Source organism: Trachinotus anak, unplaced genomic scaffold, assembly GCF_046630095.1.
Source record: "Trachinotus anak isolate AG129_WGS33_773 ecotype Australia unplaced genomic scaffold, CSIRO_AGI_Tana_v1 ptg000001l, whole genome shotgun sequence".
In the NCBI taxonomy this organism is placed as follows: domain Eukaryota; kingdom Metazoa; phylum Chordata; class Actinopteri; order Carangiformes; family Carangidae; genus Trachinotus; species Trachinotus anak.
The window spans coordinates 13,491,751-13,510,432 of NW_027273852.1; positions in this window are offsets into that span (position 1 = coordinate 13,491,751).

Genomic DNA, 18,682 nt, shown 5'->3' on the forward strand with positions numbered 1-18,682 from the left:
GCAATAGCAACATGATATTTTTCATCATGTAGCTGAGAAGCTTGAACTGACATTTATGATAAGGGGTTACTATCATACACCTCATAAACCTCAAAGTTAAACCACTGCTTCTTTTTTATTGACACAACATTTCATTCCATGTTCTACCACCAGTGTGATATTATACCATTCATTCAGCTACACAGTTTATTTAGTGTTAACTGTTCCATTCATACTGTTGTTTCTGCAACATTTGTATAACATAATAACACAGACACACCTTTCTTTTACAGTTGCTCAGTTACAGCTGGTACACTGCACTTTCATGAATGCTCTGCACCCTCAGCTGAACTCTGCACCTGCCCTCATTTATTATTCTTTGTACTTTTACTTGGGTTTTCAAGTCAAGTCAGTTTTTTTCATATAGCCCAATATCACAAAGCACACATTTGCCTCAAGGGGCTGAACAATTCATACAGAGGAACCCTCTTACAGCACAAAGGAGTGAAGCATGCCATACAGTAGATGCCATGTGTTCAGAACAGACAAAAGTAGCGAAATTACAATGTAAATTATAAATCTTTGAGTGCTAAAAGAAGTGCTCAAATCTGACTGTGTGGTAAAATCTTCAAAGTAGATACTCAAACTGTATAGTAGGGTGATGGCGTCCTGAGTCACACCCCCTATGTATGTGTTGTAATCGGAGTTTCTCTGTTCTTTTGCTGTCTGGTTTGGCAGCTTGTGCATGTTAGTACATGTACATGAGCATGTTAGTGTATGTACGTGTGCATGTTGTGTGCATGTTAGTGCAAAGGGTCCCCCTTGTTGAAACTGGTCCTCCCCGCCTTTATAAACTCACAGGGGCTCAGTGTGCAGTGGTCAGGTGAAAGCTACCTTCAAGAATTTCAGAAGGCATGAATATGTTCGCTAACTCGCTGTTACCGATGTTTCAAATGTGTCCAGCAAGTGTTTGCTATTGCTAGCTGTCTTATTGCCAACATTGCTGTTGAACATATCATGGCAATGCTAGTGTGGGATTTCTTGGGATTTTCTTGATGACTGGGAACATGAAGCGCGGGGGGGGGGGGGGGGGGGGGGGGGGGGGTCTAGTGCGACATCTAGTGGCAATAATGATCATGTCCAGAACCTGTTAAGTAATAAATCATATTGTAAAATATATTTCCCCTACAACATAGACGTGTAAAAGTATTAGGCCTCACAGAAAACTAGTACAGTACTTGAGTGAATGTGCATTGCTGCTTTCCATGTCTGGTGAATAACAGCAGTAAAATCTGCCTAACCACTGTGATGTTGGTCAATCACTGGGACTTGAACTAAGCTAATAAACCGCCCACCCTTTATTACACCATGAATGTGTTGTCCTTTCAGCTATGAGCCTCCATCTGTTCACCCAAATCTGGCACAAGAGAATATATGCGCTGGGATTTTAGAAAGTCAGGTGAGTTATTAAAATGAGACTGTACAGAAACTGGGTGGCACACACATCATATGTCCAGGCCTTGGCTGGACATTTCAGACCAGCCAAGCTATGTGAGTAGACTTAAGAAAATATCCATTTGTTATTGTTCTACAATACACCCTCACTTGGCAAAGAGCTTGGATGTGATGCAACTGTCAAGAGTAACCAATAGTAACATGTAGCAACAAACACAGTTTTTAGCCTGTAGCCTATGAGTAATGAATCGAATGATTCAGAGTTTTTTACTTCTGGATTGATGGCCCAGTGTGTGTTTGTGTGTATGTCTGTGTGTGTGTGTGTGTGTGTGAGAGAGAGAGAGAGAGAGGGAGAGAGAGACTGTGTGTGTACGGTATCTGTGTGCAGGCTGTAGACAGATGTCCATGAGGGTGTAAGAAAGTGTAATGTTTAGACAAGCAGCCAGATAGTCACTCATGCTGAAATTGTCCACTTCTACACACACCCCTCGCCTCCCTGTTTTATTTTTTGCATTCTCTATCTGTATTTCTATGACACATTTGCACAAGGGGAATTCCAATATATTCAAAGTGGCAGATGTGTCAAGATGAGACATTCTTACATATTTCCCTTCAGAAAATATACAATTTCCAGGATAGTTAAAAGGAAAACAAAAGAAAATCTTTTGAAATCTCATTTAACTCAGTCACACTGAGTTTTAGAGACATGTTCCCCTGAAATGTTTGTTTTTCTTTCATTATAAATACCCAGAATGTAGAGGTGATGACCCTATACTTTGCTGAAAACTGGTTACAAAACACAGAAATGACCATAAAACATTGTTTTTACCCCAAATAGAGTAATATTTCACTTTTTATATGTAATATGGCCTATGCATGAGTAAATATACTCAGTAGCCACTTTCTTATGTACCCCTGTATACTCTGTTGTAATTCAATGCAACAGCTCTGCCATAAATTCAAACTTTAACATAGTTTCTAATGTTCAGTTCTTGCTGACCTTGTCTGAAATGTATACGTTTAATTATGTTTATTAGTGTGGTCATAGTTAAAGGTGGTGTTTACTAGACAACATTATATCAAGAAGTGTTATTCAACATAGTGACTTTACTCATATTTAAGGTAACTTAAAGCTACCAGAAATCCAAATGGACTACAGACACTTCCATACTGGCCATAAAGTCTATATTGGTGTTGTGATGGACACGCTTATATTGTGCTGCCTTTTAAAAAAAATTGAGTTGCATGCGTCTCAACAAACATTCAAGATTTTAAGCACCCAAGAAGTATGAGTAGTTATTCATTGCAGTGCTATTTTTTGATATTGAATTAAATTGTTCATGACACTATGTCTAACCCTTGGAATAATAGATTCTACCATTTCTTCAGACAAGTTGTTATACGTATAAAACAATGATTTTCAGTCCTGGTGGTGTTGCCTGTACAAAGACTTTACTATGTATTCATCAGATGTTGCCTTGAGACTGCTTAGCATGTGATTTATTTTACAGGAAGTAAAAGTCTTGTGTCAAAGATCTACTATCTTGCTAACAACATACAGATATGCATCATAATCATCATTAGAAATTTTCTTTTGTCTTGGAGTTACACTAGTGATTGCCGAGTTGGTTAATTTGATGATAGTGGCTAAAATAATAAACATTCACATTTTTAAGCAGCTGTCATCATAAAGACAGGAAACCTGTAACAGCGAGGACCCCTACTGGAAAAATGCATATTTTGTTAGAAAGGTTGACCAGACTCAAACCACTGAAATGAGACCGTGCCACTCTGTGGTCACAAAGTCTCATAGCAATTTGGCAAAAGCTGGCCGTTTGTCTCACAGTACCTGTTCTATATGCCTTTGTTTCATTTTATGTCACCCTCAACATATACAGTCTATACTGTACCTAAAGCGACTTCTACACGAGTAATACCTATTTTAATTTTTAAATTAGATTTAATTCAAAACAAAAGACTATTTGACAGCATGCATGACTACAAAGTTGTGTTTGTGTAGGTCTGATAGTGACGGTTAGTTGATTATCAGTGGATCTTTGCTTTATTTTCCCATGTCAGATTATCACTTGGCACTGCCTTTTGGGGAAAAAAGACAGTTAGTGTGGGGGGTTAGTCATCACAGTCGTGTCTGTACTTGCTGCTCCAGGTGTGGGCAACGATCAACTCAGGAATGAATACAGGAAACAATAGGTACAACCAAATAAAACTGCACTTTTGGTAATAACAAAAAGTGTACCAACACCAGAGTTAAAAGTAAAGGCCCTGCATTTAAAATCCTATTTAAGTAAAAGTATGGAAATAAATAAAGTATTCATTCATAAGTGGTCACAATTAAAATTAAAAAAAAAAATAGGAACAACTGTATAATCTATAGCTGTAATATAGTAACTAGTAACTAGAAACTAGTAACTTTACCTGCCAAATAAATGTAGGGCCTATAGAAGTAGAAAAAAAATGATATTTCTTTCTGAAATGTAGTAGATGTATGAAACTGAAATTCTCAAGTAAAATACAAGCAGCTTAAAATCTGCTCACTGCTCATACCACAAAATTGTGGTCACATATATCAGAGAGTCTGCCATCAGTGCACACTCTTGAACCTATGTTTGAACTTCACGATGATGTCTTTGTGGAACTAAATAAATGTTTCTATTTAATGTATCCAGACCATTTAAAAGCATAATTACTGCCCACTGACAGGATTAGACAACATTTGAATAGAAGCATTATGTTTAACAGCAGTCGCTGAAAGTAGTGCAGTAAAATTTTGCAAGAATAGATGACATCTCTGGTCTTCAATTCTCTCTTTCATAGAAATGGGCAAACACGACCTCTGAAGGACATAAACCGGAGAGTAGATGGCACAAGGTTATAAATGATACAGACCTGTTGTTGTGGGAAATTAATGGAATTTCCTGCAAACGTTTGAAGTCTCAGCATGTAGCTGTTCTTGACCGGTCAGCTCGAGAAGGTCAACAAATGCAAGAGAAACCTGATTGGTATTCTAACACACTCAGCTGCAAAGTGGGGACTGGACTTCAAAGAATTCATCCAAGGTCCTGACAGTGACCACAGGGTCAAGCGTTTCCATGGTTACTCCAAATGGAGGGTGCTCTAAAGGCAGGACTCTCACTGGTTTACATTGGACCTTCATGCTGAATCCAAATGAAAGTGCCCTGAAGACTGGATGGTGTGGATGTAGAGAATTCACACAACTAGTAATGTAATTAGGAATAAGTTCAATGTCATAATATATTAAATGTAAGTTAATTCAATTTGCAGTTCATCTTACAAGTCCTTGTGTTGCTGGGAGTAAAACTCATGCACTAAATAATATCTCCACTGGGAGTCAGTATAGGGTTCACACAAGTGCAAATCAATCACCATGTAAATCATTCTTTTCCCTCTCATTGATTAAAAAGCAGTATATAGCTTCCAGCTGTCTCACCGAAAATGTGTTTCTAAATATGTGCAAAATAGCCACTGGTCCTGAGTGAGACAATTGTGTCTTTGAGCTGCTCTGCCGATTGTAAATAGGAGCCAAAGCTTCAAGCTACAGTGTCAAATTGAGGACAAAGTATCCTCATAATGTCTTTCTTTCTTTCTTTTTTGTAACTATTATTACAGGTTAACTTCAGAGCCTCTCGGGTGTTAGACATAGATGTTGTGAGATTGTGTCTGTGGGTTTGTGTCTAGTTTGAATTTGTGTTAATTTGGTGGATTGTAGTTGTGTGTTTGTGGGTGATTTTAGAGTTATTGCTCAAAGAAAATGGATCTGACTTAATGTGATTTATTGGGCCATTTTAATTCCAGGATATTTCAGAGTTACTGGTTAGGTTAGAAGCAAGATTTTTGGGTCATGTGTGTGTGTGTGTGTGTGTGTGTGTGTGTGTGTGTGTGTGTGTGTGTGTGCGTGTGTGTGTGTGTGTTCGCATGCATTCCTGAGTTGATGTGAAAATAACATATCTTGTGTATGATTTAGTGGCATCTAGAGGTGAGGTTGCAGATTGCAACCCCTCCTCTCACCTCCCTTTCCAAGCATGTAGGAGAAACTGTAGTGGCCTTCAGGTAACATAAAAATGTGAAAGACCTTCTTTAGAGCCAGTATTTGGTTTGTCCAGTCTGGACTACTGTAGAAACATGGTGGGGCAACATGATGGGTTCTGTGGAAGAGGACCCACTTCCTTTGTAGATATGAAGGGCTCAGTCTAAGATAACAGTAACACACCCATTCCTAGTTTCAGGTGATTTTACACTAATGAAAACATATTTATGAATATCATCTTTCATTTTTCCAATACCCCCCTCTGAATCCAACACACTGGTCTTTTTTTCACACACAACAAAGTGCAGGGGGAGATGTAAGCGTCACTTTGGACATATAGACTTTGTCTTATTTTTAACATTACGTGTTTTTCTGTGATCCTAAAATCCTTGTTTATCTGATCAGAAGGACACGCACAGTGAAAGTAGACCTCTACTTGACTACTTGTCTTTAAAAACCATTTGTGTCATATGGAGCTAAGGTACAGCTTCTTTGCACAACTGTGTTTCAACAGATTAATGTGTTTGATCCAAGTGATTATTGTCCCCACTTAGATTAATGTTCAGCATAATCAATGTAGCTTTGGTTATTCAGACAATTGACTCTCTGTGTGCGTGTGTTTCAGTCAGTGATAAAAATCAGCGAGTGTTTTCCATGCATGTGTACCTTTGTTTGTGTGCAAGTGTCTGAGTGTATACATGAGTGCATGTGAGTTATGCGTCATCCTCCATCCATCATCATAAATGTTGGGCAGAAGAACAGTAGAGTTTAAGTATCTAAGGGTCTGTGGCTGTTTGTGGTTTTAAATGTGGAAGGAAATGTGGTTTTCTAGCTGCTGGTTTGTTCCATATTTTTTTTGTTCCATTTAAATAAACATGTGTGACTTGATGAGTCAGTCTCAGTATCCTCCCCATGGACTTATGGGAGATCATGGCTGGTGGTCCACCACTTTATAACCATTAACCACATTGTCTGTTCACACCACAGCACCCTCCAGTGGGACAGCCGACATACATCATATATTCAGCTTCCTATATACCTCCTCACAAAAATAGACAGTGTATGGAAGACATACCCACAGCAGTAATCAGACCTGGTGCACAGATGGTTGTCTATTAACCTGGAGAATTTGCTGTAGTTTTCTAAATAATCATAAAACCACAGCGCCCTCCAACTGTAAATGATGGGTGTCATTTTACCTCAACTAGGATCCCATCTTCCCTGGGAATACATATTAATAAACAACTGAACAAGGTGCTCATTCTGCATGTGCATACATAAATACATGCACAAAAAACAAAAGACACATTATAGAATATTAAAAGAACAATAATATAGCATGTGTAGTGGTCTTCTACTGTCCTATTTGCACAAACTGGGATTCCCAGTCTCTGTTAGAATCCTGTGCACAATATGCCAATCATCCATTCAGACCACCTCCATACAACTTGCATGTAGTACAAAAACACAGCACTTCTTGTAATAAAAAAAACCCCTTTAATTCTATTGTAACTAGTTTGTACTTCAATTTTTAACTCTGTTCAGGTTTTATGTGACAGTACTGAATCATTAACAATGACAGATAAAGAGGGTGGTCATTAGCTCATACATTTAGATTGAAGGATTTGATATCTTTTGAAATCATATGTATTTTGAGGTTGAACTGCTCCAGTGAGACCTTTACAAGGCAATTTTATAAGATGATGAATTCCATGGCCATCTTAAAATGGCTTGTCAGATCCACTAAGACAAAACTGTAATCACCAAACATCTTCGTTTCATTCTGAATTAGTCCGAGACTATATCGTCATTTCAGTTGACTATGTCTAACTGCCAGTTTGTCATCTTTTAGTTATCCCTTCCTCTCTAATTTCCCTTCCAGTGGAGCATATTCACGTCACAGATATCAACACATCTTGTGTGGGTGTAACCTGCTTATACCTCTGTAGTTTATTTAGTATCATGGTGTACATTCACTAAATGTGACAGTCAGCTGTCAAACAAGAAATAAAATGAGGATGTGGGAGACAAGGTGGTGAGAGATCACTTGACAATCTTCCATAAACTTTTGCAGACCTCAGCCATGCAAGTATGTGCAGCGAAGATCTTCACAAAACACAGCAACACATGGAAGGCCCTTTTTCTTGTTTATGTAAATGAGATCAAATGAATTCTGCTGTAAAAATGGATGAATCATTTGTTGAAAGCTGCAGTACTGTGGATTTGCACTGGTTTAATCACATATAAAATACTTCTATGTTTTCTTCCTCCCTCTTATTCTCTCCTTCCTTAATTGTTTCCAAATTATGACAGAAAAGACATGGAAAAAACAAACTTTTTAGGAAAGGTTTAGTGACTTAGTAATATTTATAGACCAGGCACTGAAGCTCAGGTTGAGTAGGTCCTACATGACGATGCTTACTCCAACTGAAGAGCTGTTGTGTAGGCCTATGCTTCCCTTCTGTATAAGAAAGACCACATGTCACATGCATCCATATCCATCCATCACAAACAACCACTGTTCATCTGATTTGTGGATTAATTGATGAGTTAGTTGGCAACAATTTTGATAACAGATGAATTGCTTCAGTCACTTCATCATCATCAAGCAAAAATCCTAATCTCTGCTTTCATCTTCTCAAGAGTCAAATGTGATGATTAATGCTTTTCTATGTTGTAAATCACTGTAAATTAAATGCTTTTAGACTATATCTATGGGCAGTATCATTTCTGAACCATTGGTTGGTAAAACTATTTTCTGACATTTTATAGTGCAAATGATTAGTTGATAAATCAAAGAAGTAATAAGTTATAAATACATAATAGATAAATAATGTATAAATAGCTTCATTGATGATGAAAAAAATAGTTTGTATGCCTATGCCTGTACCCACAGACTGTTTTTAACTGATCTGGCAGAAAAATTGAAACCATTTGTACACAGAAGTAAATGCTTTTTGAAATATATCAGTTTTGATTGTTGTTAACACTGTGGAAGAGAGGTGTTGATTGAGCTTTAAAATAGGCTTGTAGTAGTTTGTGGTGTTATGATGGATAATATTACATGTATTCATTTTTCTGGTCTCTTAGTGTTCACGAATGCACAGATTTACAGTATGTGATGGAGGCATTTTAATCAAAGACTTTTACAAGCTATGGTTGTGGTTTGGATTCGGGACAGAAATTCAGTTTGAATCTTCTAGAGATGGGACAGATTTCTAACTGTGGTTTTTCTGCTTTGAAAAGTGTTTGGCAATATCCAGTTTTGGTTCAAGTCCCAGAGCTTTTCTTGTGGCTGAAATATTTGGACCTGAGCTGCATGGACTAGCTCTTTCTCACTGCCCAGGATCCATTCTTGGCTTTGTGGACACATTCCTTGTCCAGGTGCTGTGTATTTTCTTTTTCATTCTGCATGAGCACCTCGTGTAAACCTTTCCAGGCCAAATTCATTTATTATTCAAACACACAATAAAATGTTTCATCTCTCTGGCAGCCAGCCCAAGACTTCATGTTTTTTAAGTTTTTTTTCTTTTTCTGGCCTAACCATCAACTCTGCCCAATGACTCAGCTTCAGAGGAAGAATGGAAGACATCAGTTAAAGGGAAAATTAATGACTTAACTCAGATAATAAAAAATAGTTTTCCAGCAGGTCATACTTCATTCACTCTCAAACACAGCTAACATTTTAAGGCAATCTTGTTTGTTATGGTATCAGTTTTTAATGGAGGAACAGAGGCATATTTTATGGGTGTTTCATGTTCCAAGACAGAATAAATGAACTGCAATATCTATACTTTTCAAAAGTTCAAAGGTCAAATTGTAGGAGGTCTGTCTGCCCACACTCAGCTCCCATGTGTGTTTCAGGGTGGCTCCTCTACACATTGTTTACAATGTAGTTTTTATTGTATGGTCTCCCAAGTAGAAACTAGCAGCCCAAGAATACATTAGTGATTGACAGAGAATGATGAGGGAGGGGGAAGTCAGGCGGAAGGCTACTGCTCCAGGTAGGTGTTATAATATATATCCAGTGTTGCTCATAACTCACTCTTCATTTTTCTCTTAAATTAGGTGCTAGTTGTGTTAGGAATGGAGTAGCAAAGTGGAAGGACTTGCTTTGGTTATCTGTGTATGAGCTTCAGTTGTACTCCTATTTTCTCAAACTTGTCCCATGATAGATAAATGGTTGCGATTGGCCCGACCAGATTGTGGACGGATTTAAATCTGCATGAATGTGAGGGGGGGCCAGAGTCATCTGTGAGAGTGAATAAACATGAGTTTGCGGATTGGTTAGGCTATATGTAGATCTCAAAATAAATTACTTAAAGTGAATTTAACAGCCTTTAAAGAGAAAAGCCAGTGGGTGGATAAAGAAAATGTTCAAGAGGAGAGTCATTTATATGGAAGACTTAAAACACCTAAATTAAAACAAACTGTTTCTCATTTTAGCATGGTCATTGTGTTAACATCCACAAAAAAAGAAGCTTTCTTGAATTTCTCCAGGAAAACTAATGACAGCGTTTTAATTTTAGTATTGGCAGCTCAAGGCTGCTCTCTGCTGGACAAGACTGAAATGCAATACACCTCAAAATTCACGTCACAATGAAGATCAATTCATTTGGTTAATAAAGCTTCACAAATGTCATGTGTGTTTCATTTAATCATGCCGTAGTAAATGCATACATAAAAAGGAAAAAACGTATAACAGTGCATCTTGTATTTTTCTTTATTTCTTGATTGATTTGCTGTTGAAGTAAAAAAAAAAAATCAACCGCCAAACAACATGGTTTTTCTACTTATTCAAATTTATGTCACTAGTCCAATATAATAGAGGTCAATGACACTTGGTTTGTGGAGTTCAACTCTCAATAGCAACATCTTGTAACAGAGCTGCCTTAAAGAGAGTATCTATCTGATAACAGTGCTCTTTTTTCCCAAATTCCCTGTATACATCACTAGATGGAAGTGACTGCTATCATTTTTAGTTGAGGTAACATGAGGTCAATGATTGCTGGGGAGCTTGTGTGGAATTGGCTGCCTCCTTGACTTTATGAATTTAACTGATTGAAGAAGTGTTGAATCTTATAATGACACTGACAAAAAACTTTTTTAAAAATGTGAATCAGTCAAGTTTGGGCATTACCCAAGTTGGTGTATCTATATTCATCTGGATTAATTTGGTGTCTCCAAGTAAAAAAAAATCCACTGTATGTTACATAAAACAGGTCTAATTTCGTCCAGTTTGATCTCTGACCCTTTTCTGTGGTAAACTTGGGCAAATATTACCTCTGTATGGATGTAGTGACTGTAGGAGTGATCTGGCTTTGGTGGTGAGATTTCACTCCAGCTTATAATAGAACAGTTACAACTGTTTATAAAACCTGAGAACTAGAGAGGGTTTTTGGCATAGACATCACGCAGTTAGGCTTGGTTTGGTTTATTCAATGTTACATTTATTCAGTGTGTTGTTTTTTTCATTTCATGCCTGTTTTGACATGCACTAAACTAATATAGCTTGAGGTGATACAGGAAAAAGAGAACTGGATCTTTGAATGAGTGTTAATCTTCAGCCATAGTCAATTTTAACAATAATTTGAGAAGTAGTAGGATTAAAACCCATAGAATTTTATTTAAAAATGCAGTGGGCTGTCAAATACAAAACATCTTTGATTAAACCTTTGTTTGGGTCTTAGTCTCCATACTACTGGTTTACTAACTGGGCAAAGTGGGAAACTGACCCAGCACCCCTGGGGCCCCAAAAGCCCTGGGTTTACTCCATATCATTTTGATCTACATAATTTGATTAATCACAATTGTATTCAAAACCTGCACCAATGAAATAGAATACCAACCAACTGTGACAGGTCCAACATCCTCCATCTTGTGGCCCCAGTCTTGGTGATGGATCCTGTGTCAAAATCTAGTTTTAAGAGCTCAACTGTTTTTGTTTGTATTTTTGCTCATTTGTTGCAGGTTGTGTTTTATCTGTCAGTACAGCTGATAATTTGACAGTTTTTCCCTCCTTTGCCCATCATTATTCCCAAAAGGTAGCATAGTCTAATTGCTTTTTTCATAACGGTCAAAAACCCAGCTTTTTGCTTAAAAAATTACTGAAACAATTAAACAATTATCAAAAATGTTGGCATTTACTTTTTTTTGTCAGTCAACTAACAAATTAATCAACTAATCATTTCAGCTTTAAAAGTATTGGTTGGTATTTGTGTGCCAGGGGAAATAATGAAACTACCATGTATAGTGAGGGTCAGTATTGAGGGAGGTAAGAACAGACCCATGCCATTAGATACATGCCATGTCAAGTTTGTGTGGCTGAAATTCTGCTAAGATTTAAACAAACTAAATGGCACAAACAAACATCACAGTATTTAGAATACAATTTGGGGCTGCATTTTTTTGGAAGCGTATTATACCTGGCATGCTTGCCTGCCATTTCAGAGCCCTTGGTTTGACATTTAATGATGGCAACAGTCTGTGGAGTGTTAAATAACACAGGGTAGTGCAGCGGGCCGCCTAATATATAGGCCATGTGGGACTATGGACTGTACATTAACTGTTCTCCCCAGCTATGAGGAGTGCCAACATTTACAGTCATTATACAGATTATTTCAATGTGCTTTCAGTCACAAGGTAGACGTTAAATAGTGCTTTTGTGTAAGCTGAGCTACGGTTGACACAAACCATGATGGGCGGATTGGTTTCAGAGCATAAAATGCATGAAATAAAGTGAAACAGGCTGTGAATTCACTTACTGTGTACTTATGGGTTGTATTGTTTGACACAATACCATAGCAGAAATTTGGCCTCTTTTGAGTGCACCCAAATGCATAAAAAATTATTTTTCTTTGGATATTGGTATCTTACAAATACTCTGTTTTCTTGCTTGACTTTTGCCAACGATTTCCACTTAGGAGGCCTGGCAAACTGCAGAAGCCAGAGCTGTCTTGTCCCCATATGCTGCATCCCAGCATGCTATCTGTTTGTCCCAGGTAAACACTGAGTCCCATGAGCATTCCTCACATACTAACACCTCAATGCAGAATACTCTACCCACAATGCCTTTCAGCAAGCACCTGTGTTTATAGCCCAATACCTTACCCTTTCCCCTAGTGAGGAACACATCTGTATTTTTTTTCTCTAGTTAAAAACAGCAGATATCGACGAAGGAAGGCACTATGAGCATCACAAGAAATACCTGTATGTGAGTGTATGCGAGTGTGTGCTGCAGCATGTTTACAAGACTCTAACGTGTATATAGAAATGTACAATTTGCTCATCTCTGATATCTGTTACATAGCAAGTCAGAATTGTCATTTAACCTCTGACCTTGCAGCACCTAAATTCTGCAGTGCTTGTGTGTGGTCACATCCTGCTGTTTGCCCTGTTCTCTGACAGCATGCATTCACACTGACCTTCCTGCTCATCCTTAAGCTCATTGCTACCATTAATGTCAAGCTATGAAATAGGGTAAAATTCATGATAGTCACTGAAAATGGTTAGACAGAAGAGTTTGTGAACATTTTTCACACTGCAGCACTGTAAATGCCTGAGTTAAAGGAATAGTTTAAATATTTTTACATTTTGGGAAATACACTTATTTGCTTTCGAACTAAGAGTTTGATGAGAAAATGTGTATTATTGTTTTATTGGTCCATCTCATATGAAACTGGAGCTAGCAGCCAATTAGCTTAGCATAAAGACTGGGTATGGGGAAACAGCTAGCCCGACTCTTTTCAAAGGTAACGAAATCTGCCATCTGGTGCCTCTAAAGCTTACTAGCTCACAGATTATATTTTATCTCGTTTATTTAATCTGCACAAAGACCTGAATGTAAAAACAACAATTTGTGATTTTACGGGTGATTACGTGCAGGACTATATCTCAAGATAACAAATAAGCACAGACTTTTAGAGAGACCCTCTGTGCCTGGTCTCCAAGACCAGTCCAAGATAACCCTGATGACATCATCAGTGTCACTTTCTTCAGACTAATGTCACAACCAGACTGAGCTAAGCACAACATCTCCCGCAACTGCCTGCTGAGGGTGGCTCCATCATCTTGCCAGGCAACTACAGTTTATTACTGACATCTGTGGTTGTAGAAGTTTTATTTCATAGTAAGAGAGGTTTCTGTAGGGGCTGTGTCTGACTGTAGTTTTATTTCAGCAGGAAAAATTTTCATGTATTCACAATAAAAATGTGACAGATTTACGGTGTGATCGGTTACTGCTCTGTTCTTTTGCAACACTTCCAGGTCTTTTATCACTATTTAGCTGAGAGACATGTTGCACCTCATGGAAAATGGTAGGTAGCAGCTCTGCCTTGCTTGCTGTGTTCGGTGTGGCTTTACCAGTGACCAGCAAATCAAAGAGTATGGTTTGGGGTCAGAGAGGGTCTGTTAATCCTTGCGGAGTAGGTGGGATATGTACACAGCATGACAGGAAGTGTTGCCGGGAGGCTCATCTCAGAGGTGGTACATCCTCTTCCCTTTAAATTGTCCTTAGACAAGGTGAGAGATATACTTGTTCATAAATCAGAGTGTCGGGTGGAGGAGTTGAAATAAACCTTCATTTGCACACAGTGTGCAAGTATTGGCACAAAGCTATGAAGACTATTAATCACATCAAGGCAAATATAGAATGTTGTCTTGTGTACCTGTGTGTGTGTGTGTGTGTGTGTGTGTGTGTTTAATTAATAATTATGTATCATTTTGTATAAAATTAAAAAGAGCTTTTGGCAAACTCACCACTGGGGAGAAAGACGGAAAGAGAGATGACAGAATAGGCCTGAAATTCCTGTTTACTTTTTGGTCCATATATGACCTTATACTATAAAACCTAATGCCCCATATGCTCCTGTAAATATGTTTATCTGTTATTAACTTGTTTCTCCCACTCACCTAAAATCAGACCAGTAAATCAAACATGTCAAGAATCTACAGACTGTCTGTCTCCCTCTGATACATTTCACAGTTTACCACTCATATAGTTAAATCTGTTTGCCAAGTTGTGGATGCAGGTGTCTTGGGCTGAGGCAGTCATACCATAGTGTGATGAGGGAGTATGGGGGGTTCTGTACATATGTGTGACTGTAGGCTGCTTTGGATTATCTGGTAGGTGTGACTTTACATTCCCATAATGGACGTAAAAGCTCAAGGACTCAAGAATGCGACTCCACCGTTGTCTTATTTAAATTTTGCATTTTGGTTGGCAGATGTAGCAAATTTTAGCCACAAGTACATTCAGGAGCCACCGTTTTTATGCCTTTGCGCTGGCGACAGCCAGAGCTGGAGGCATATTGTTTTCAGGTTGTTAGTCCATCCGTCTGTCCCATTCTTGTGGACATGATATCTCAGTAACGCCTCAGTGGAACTTCCTTAGATTTCTCACAAACATTCAGTTGGACTCAAGGATGTACTGATTGAATTTGGGTGGTCAAAGGTCAAGGTCACGGTGACCTCACAGAATGTGGTGGACTGTGTGTAAAAGGGCTTCTGAAGTCAGGACTTCTGGAGAACTGTGTGAAGTCACAGAGGCTAAGCTAGCTGCTGGACAGTCAGAAAATCCTTCCAAACTGTAGCACCCCCTTCTTCCTGTCACATGTCTATTTCTTCCTACATGTTTCCTACATGTTTTAAACACAAAGCACACCCTCAGGTGGGTGCTAAGGATTTGGAGTTGTTCAAAGGTAGAACTGAGAGCTGAGAAACAAAAATGAGTAATGAGCAACTTTGCTGCTGAGTAAATAGAAAAGTAAGTTAACCACCTTTTCATTATGTGATCTGTAATGAGTAACTGATCACAGTTTTCAAGTATCTTGCCCAACACCGGATGTTGGATATGGTGAGATACTAAATGGAGGTGGAAACTTCTGGCTTCAGGATGCCGTGCACTTTTGCTATGCTGGACTGTTGTTCTCCCCAAAATATTTCAATTGTCCTTTTTACATTTCTGTTACATTTCTGTGTCTTTAGAAACATGATGTACAAATTAATCAGTTGTAGAAGTGTTATACTCTACACACAGATTTGAAGTTGGTGTAAATCTGCTCATCTCATCCATGGGGAAAAAAAGCAAATAAGTGTATTTCCCAAAATGTGAACTATTTCTTCAAAATATACAGATCACAGACATCACTCATTCTCACATTCCTCTCAGACAAAGATACATCTGACAAAGTTGATTCAGCTCTGTTTGTTTTTGATGTCCTGTAAAATGTTTCATTTGGATAAACTGCTGTTTTTGCAAGGGTCCATAAGAAAGAGAGAGCCTTTTGAATCAGGCTCAACCGACCAAGCCACCTCATAACTTGTAAAGCCTGTACCTGTCTCTCTCGGTGCAGTGATGTCATCATTGGACAGCCCCGGGTGAGAGACAGGAATGTTACAGGCTGTCGATTGAGGCAAAGGACTGTGGGCTGGGTGCTGTGTATGTGTGTTTTTTAACATGTGGTATGAAGAGAGACTGTGCATGTGTACTTCTGTAGTATGTGCACGTATGGGGGCTTTGCTGCGACACTGCTGTGTGAAGACTTGTCTAGGTACAGCCAGCTGTGAGCGGGGGAGTGTGTGGACCGCCTGTACGTTCACAGCAAACTCACAAAGCTAAATAAACCCAATACTCACTAAGAGACACGGATATATGTACAGTGCAGCAGGATGAATACGCAACTGTAGCCACAGGGTTTGTTCCTGGTCCCCCCGGTAGACAGAGTGGAGACTGTGGTGTTTAGGGTCATAATGACTGGTCATGGTGGTTGGGCCTGAGCCATGGGATTCTCCAGTGAGGAATACATTACACATTTAGTACCACTTCGAGAGAAAATTAGCTTAAATGTGTGATCAAGTAGTTTGTGTTGTCCTTATCCCAAATACTGTACAAATATTGTACATATGACAAATGGCTTATCTTTTAGAGATAAAGTAAAGGTTGTGGGATTTTGACCTTACTGGAATGCCTCACTTTTGCACACTGTGGGGTTTACCACAGTGTGCATCTGTTTCGTAGGGGTGGAGGTTTGTGAGGGAGGGAGGTGGCAGCACAAGTCCTGGGAGCCCCACTGCGTGAGCAACGAAGTTGTTTTCTTAAAAAACTGAATAACAAACCTCTGGCCTTGTTGGTGGTGAGAGGGGCATTTTTGAAGTGACACAGGGGACTCTTAAACCCAATGATTTATGACTAAACCAGTGGTAGGGGGGCAAGGAACGAAAAGTACCCACCCTGAGTGTAGCAGGTTTGTAGTGAAAGCTGCCACAGTGGTGAAGCCAGCGCTGAAGAGGGCAGGACTGAACTAGCTTTAAGGGAACTGTAGACCTACAGTTAATCTGTTAGCAAGCCAGCTGTGTAGGAAAGTATACCTTCACATTTATTTTACGACATTAAACAAATGGTTTTGTATAAGTTTTGTTTGATACAAACAACTATGATATTCAGTAATTGGCTGCTACTGACATTGACAAGATGACCTGGGAAAAATCTTCATCTTGTCATGATTGTGTTTTGTTTGGTCCATTTTAACCTAAAAGAAGAAGAAAACCCAATCCAGTGAGATTATTTCACCCATGAAACAGACAAAAGACAAATTCTGGTGTTAGCAAATGAAAATGACCCTTGATTCTTGAAAATTCTTGAAAGAATTTGATTTGTGATAGAAACTGGTAAAACTCATAGCGCATTACTGGCAGATTTATTTATTTATTCATTTTTCACCCCTTTCAGGAAAATAAGGTTTTTAGGACTCAATAGAGAGCAAGACTATAGCAGTGTCTCAATTCAGGGGCCGTGTCCTTCGGAGGCTGCGTATGTAGACCAATTGTGTCACAGTGGCCCAACTAGGCTGTCCCATTTTGGAGGCTCCCTCAAATACAGCCGAGAAATGTAGCTGGTGACGCACGGTGAAAATTTTCCACAGACCAGACCGTCTCATTAGGATGCGGCCCCTGAATTGGGACACAGCTTATAAGAGACTACAGCTAAGTTAGCTACTGTCAGCATCCTAACATGTTCATAATGATAATGCTAACACTGTTTACCATGCTCACTATCTTAGTACAGCATATTATTATGGTAAAAATTAGCTGAGTAGCACAAAAATCAGCCGAGGCTGATGGGAATGTTTGTCGTGAACCAAACTCCTGGGCAATCTGAAATTTTGACCTGATGAATGCAATAGAGGAAAAATCTAAGCACCACCAAAGTCATTTGGATTTATTCTTTGGGGACCACGGATGCCTGAACTGAGCCCTGGTGCTAGAGTGGCTAAAAATTACAAGAAGAAGATTTGGTGTGCTGTTGTGGCAAAGCCCATGTACACTTGATTTGTATAGTATAATAATTAGTCCTGACATGAGTTATTTTGATTTACCGCCTCCATTGTCCGTGTGTAGGGTTAGTTCAGTGTGACCTACAGGGTCAGAGAAGGAACGTCAAGGTTCACTGTTCTGGGCACTGGGGCAAAAGTTCAAAATAGTAAAAGTCTAAAAAGAAAGACGCTGATCACACACTTGTTGAAAAGCTTTGTAGGTATAACCCTGATTTACTTGTTGTCCGCTGAAAGAGTCCCCCAGCAGCTGGATGCCCCTGCATGACATCATGTAGAGGTAAATATTAACTCAGTGTGAGATCAGAATCTGGCAACAGGGACATAAATATTTTCAGACTATATTTAGGTAATTACTCAGTATGGGAATGCTCTTTCTTAAAAAAGAAAGCAGTGGTTAAATCGCTGACAAGGTAGGTATTCTAAAGACTGTCATTCTCATGTTGACGGCACTGATTGATTTGCAGATCACTAGTATTTTTAGGCACTTTCCAGGAGGGCTAAATTCCACAGCTCTCTGTCCCTATGGGTGAGGTGACATGGATACATTCAGATGTTTACTTTTGTTTGCACTGCAAATTCCAAGATTGCCTCATGGTGAAGAGGGACGGAGTAAGGAATGTGGACGACTCACAAACTCAGATGCCATAAACTCATCTGAAAATGTGACAGGACTATGGGACCGCAACTCAAACTCAACTTACACTGTTAAAAACAGATTCTTAACAGAGAGTTACCGTGGTGACGGGCTGATTGTCTCTGTTTTATGACTGTAAAATGTAAACTCAACACAGTGGAAATATTTAGAAAAACATCTGTAGTCACCGTGCTGCACTAAAGCACAGACAGTGAT